The 4,999-nt window shown below is 48.6% G+C and overlaps 1 pseudogene; it reads left to right on the top strand.

The window, feature by feature from the left end:
* The first annotated feature begins 536 nt into the window (after positions 1 to 536).
* The window catches only part of LOC124024987, an 8,506-nt pseudogene continuing 4,043 nt past the window's right edge, over positions 537 to 4,999 (top strand).

Here is a 4,999-nt window from a genome sequence, read left to right on the forward strand (position 1 = left end):
ACACCATCTGTCCTTGTACTGAAAGAGATGATCTAACAACTACATTATGTTATCATAGGACACTCACACACACACACACACACACACACACACACACACACACACACACACACACACACACACACACACACACACACAAGTTAAACTTGTTCCCGGAAAAAAGGTAGGCTATGTGAATACATAAATAGGCTATAAAATATGAACTAACGAAATACTGAACGATCCGTCCAGCTCAAATAGGCAACCAAATATAGTCCTAAACAGCTGTCCTAAACCTTGTCTGTTTTTGAATTTTTGAAAATGGAAAGCAGAGGAACAGAAGGACTATCCATTCTGTTCGTGTCGGTTGCGCCTAGGGACCACCTACCGATCTGTATTCTGTCCACTGGTTTTTAAATCCCTCCCTTGTTACGGGACACGGTGGAATCCTATAGGCCGAGAGTCGTACCCACCTCTTCAAATCTATTGGTTAGCGTTGCATCGGTAGGAATGTTTTAACGCACCATGAGTTGAGCAGAGTTTTAGTCCGAGAGAAGCGGTGCAACGGGAATGAACAGACCCGCACGCGCGTAACATAATAATCCAACCGTCAGTTTTCTTTATAAACATTTTTTTTTATTTTTAATGACAAGGACAATTTACACCTACGTTTACAGACAATATGACAATCAAGTGTGGAACGTTTTGAATAGGACTGCTATTATTGAGACATTGACCAGAACCCATCGCTGTCTGTCTGTCTTTTAAACCGGAGAGTGAGAACCGACAAGGACGTGCCGCTATACGGGAACGTGTAACACTGGGCATCAGTGCAGCTCACCGGACCGGTAAACACGTCTCTAATAACCACCGTGGATCTATATTTTCCATTTGGAATATTCACAGCTCTTCTCTCAGAAACATTCTCCTCGAAGAACCCGGTGACTCACCGCGAGCGGAAGGCAAGCCTCTGCATTCTAATCAGCCGCACCGGGAGAACGGAGAGGAGAACGGAACGAGCTCATTGACATTACAGTCATACTTTTTGTGGAGCACTTCTACTTCGGTAGCTGAACCCGCACCACTCGTAGCGCTGCTAGTCTGCGTCGGTCGGAGCTGGTTTGCTGGCTTCATTCTCACCACCCGGAGAAGGAATAGCAGGGTGACAGACCAAGCGACGGGATTGGGTTTTAACATAAACCAAAACCAGGGATTATTTGTATTTTTGTATTTAACCTGATACCTTTCGGTAAGTGGATGTGTTTTACCCTCCTCTGGTCTACTGTCGTAGCGCAGGTGTTTCCTATAGGATTGATATTCTCACCAGGCAGGCTATAAGGCGTTTCAAACGGATAACGGGAGTTTTTACCAAACCTCTCCTGTCTCTCGGTGTTGATGCAACAGCTTCTGAGACGCCAGGAGCCTCGCCAGCCCAGAAGAGCTGGAACGGAATAAATAGGAGGCTTGATTCTAGTCTTGTTTTGTGTCTCGCTAGTTATGACTTCCCTTTGGATCGTTTTATATAGGCGGATTATGCTAATTTGGTAATGCGTGTAAGAGGCTCATTTTAACGCGTTTCTATTCATAAGGGTTACTCAAATCGGGCGGCTATATACCTATTGATTTAGATTTGGCTATACATTTGTCTGTTTCTTTAGTTATAAACTGCCGAATGTGTCACAGGGGAAAAAATGACATATTTATTCATACTTATGACCGTTGTCATCTACATCCTAATAACCCATTTGAATATCCTACTGAAGCGCATGTGTCAGATTTCCTATAACACGCGGGTAGTTTATAGATGACATGTCCATACGATCAAAAGGACAACAACACAAAGCAGTATTGTGTATCATCAGCACTGCGCCTCCCCGACGCTTCTCAAGGTTACCTAATTGACAGACTATCCCCATCCATTGTGGCAATGATTTACGCATTTAGTTGTGCGTTTCATGTTGAAGGACTCAGTCACTGCATATTCACCCATAGCTAAGGATATAATTATCAAGTCAAGGCGGTTCATTATGTCTAGTATATTGCTATATAAATACACTTTATTAACATATAACGCTATTACACCCCTTTGTGTTTCAGGCAAGAGAGCGACAGAGAGAGAGAGAGCACGGGAACGCATAACGGCTATTCTATCCGGTTGGAGACAGACCGGGTTACGATTATTCCTGAGATGAGCCCTAGGCGTTCAACTGAATTTAAATTAGGTGTCCACGAGCACCATCGTTTTCTATAAAGGAAAGGAGAGCGAGAGAGAGAGAGAGAGAAAGGGGAATTTAAATCGGTGCTCTAGAATGACTTCTACATTCCACGATGAACGGAACTGTGTGTTTGATCCTGAATGGTAGAAATCACCCATTTTGTGTTGGAGAAATCAACAGGTCGGAGTCGGAGGTGTAAAAAAAAAATCGCACCAAATTAAAAAACTCTCTCACCGAAGGATGTATCTTTCCATTTTATTTTTCCTTCTCCTTTGGGCTCAAGCCCTGGCTTTGAAAAACTTGAATTATTCCGTTAACGAAGAGCAAGGACCGGGAACGGTTATAGGCAACATTGCTAAAGATGCTAAACTCGGTCTCGGGCAAGGAGGACAAGGGAAAAAATCAAACTTCAGAGTTCTGGAGAATTCAGCACCGCATCTCATCGATGTGGACCCGGAGAGCGGGCTGCTCTATACCAAGCAACGCATCGACAGGGAAACACTGTGTCGGCGGAACCCCAAATGTCAGCTCTCCATGGAGGTATTTGCTAACGACAAAGAGATCTGCATGATTAAGGTAGATATAGTCGACATCAACGACAACTCGCCCACGTTCCCTTCCGATCAGATTGATATTGACATTTCTGAGAACGCAGCCCCGGGCACCCGCTTCCCGCTTACTAGCGCTCATGACCCGGACGCTGGGGAGAACGGGCTAAAAACCTACCAGATCACACGAGACGACTACAATCTGTTTTCTCTGGATGTAAAATCCCGCGGGGACGGAACTAAATTTCCCGAGTTAGTTATTCAACGGCCGTTAGACCGGGAGAACGTAACCATCACACCCTCATCCTAACCGCTACGGACGGCGGGGAGTATCCCAGATCAGGAACCATGCAGATTAATGTGAAAGTTATTGACTCTAACGATAACAGCCCTGTGTTTGAACAGCCCTCTTATGTTGTAGAAATCCCAGAAAACTCCCCACCTGGGAAAGTATTGATAGATTTAAACGCCACAGACCCAGACGAGGGTTCCAATGGTCAGGTGGTTTATTCATTCAGCGGTTACGCCCCGGATAGAATCAGAGAACTCTTCTCTATAGATTCTAGAACGGGAGTCATAAAAATACAAGGAGAGATTGACTACGAGGAGAACCCTATTATAGAAATAGATGTTCAGGCTAAGGATTTAGGCCCTAACCCCATCCCAGGCCACTGTAAAGTAACTGTGAATGTGATTGACAGGAATGACAACTGGCCCTCCATAGGGTTTGTGTCTGTGAGGCAGGGGCCATTAGCGAGGCAGCCCCACCAGGCACGGTCATCGCCCTGGTCAGAGTCACGGATAAAGACTCTGGGAGAAACGGGAAGCTACAATGTAGAGTCTTGGGAACGTTCCGTTTAAACTAGAGGAGAACTACGACAACTTCTACACCGTGGTGACGGACAGGCCTCTGGACAGAGAACAGCAGGACGAGTACAACGTCACCATCGTCGCCAAGGACAACGGCACGCCGCCCCTTAACTCCACCAAGTCGTTCACGGTGAAGATTCTAGACGAGAACGATAACGTTCCGCGTTTCACCAAAGCTGTGTATCTGCTCCAGGTGCCGGAGAACAACATCCCCGGGGAGTATCTGGGTTCCGTCCTCGCTCTAGACCCGGACCTGGGCCAGAACGGAACCGTGTTCTACTCCATCCTCAACTCCAACGTGAGTGGAGGAGATGTCAACACCTTCGTGAACGTGAACGCGGCCAACGGGGCAATCTACGCCGTGAGGTCATTCAACTACGAACAAATCAAATTCTTTGATTTTAAGGTCTTGGCGAAGGATGCTGGGTCTCCTCACCTGGAGAGCAACACCACGGTCAGGGTCAGCGTCTTAGACGTTAACGACAATATCCCCGTCATCGTTCTCCCGCTGCTCCTGAACGACACGGCGGAGATCCACGTGCCACGGAACGTCGGCGTAGGTTACGTCGTCACCACGGTGAGGCGGTCGACAACGATTACGGCGAGCGGGCGGTTGACCTGCGAGATCTCCGACGGTAACGAGGAGCATCTGTTCGAGATGGACCCGGTGACGGGCGAGGTACGGACCGCCCACCCCTTCTGGGAGGACGTCAGCCCCACGGTGGAGCTGATCGTCAGGGTGATGGACCACGGGAAGCCCACCCTCACCACCGCCGCACGCCTCATCGTCAAGGCCTACAGCGGACCCCGCTGCCGGGCGGCGAGCCCCACATCAACGAAGAGCATCACAACTGGGACACCTCGCTGCCTCTCATCGTCACCTTATCCATCATCTCTATGATGCTGCTGGCTGCCATGGTAACCATCGCCGTGAAGTGCAAACGGGAGAACAAGGAGATCAGGACGTATAACTGCCGCATGGCGGAGTACTCTCACCCGCAGCTGGGCAAAGGCAAGAAGAAGAAGATCAACAAGAATGACATCATGCTGGTTCAGGCGAGGTGGAGAACGGGACGCCATGAAGGTGGTGAGCTCCCGTCGCTCGCCACCTCCCCATGTACTTCGATTACCAGACGCGGCTGCCGCTGAGCTCGCCCAGGTCGGAGGTCATGTACCTCAAGCCCACGGCCAACAGCCTGTCGGTGCCCCAGGGACAGGGCCACGGCGTCGGCTGTCACACGTCCTTCACTGGCCCGGTGACTAACACCACAGATACCCCAGTAGCAGGATGTCCATTATACAGGTAGGAACAAGAAACCATTCAACTGGGTTTTTATTGATTTATGTGAACCTTTGTTTGTTTAGGTGACCAGGGAAGAGTCACGT

The sequence above is a fragment of the Oncorhynchus gorbuscha genome, unplaced genomic scaffold (assembly GCF_021184085.1).
Source record: "Oncorhynchus gorbuscha isolate QuinsamMale2020 ecotype Even-year unplaced genomic scaffold, OgorEven_v1.0 Un_scaffold_2107, whole genome shotgun sequence".
Lineage (NCBI taxonomy): Eukaryota > Metazoa > Chordata > Actinopteri > Salmoniformes > Salmonidae > Oncorhynchus > Oncorhynchus gorbuscha.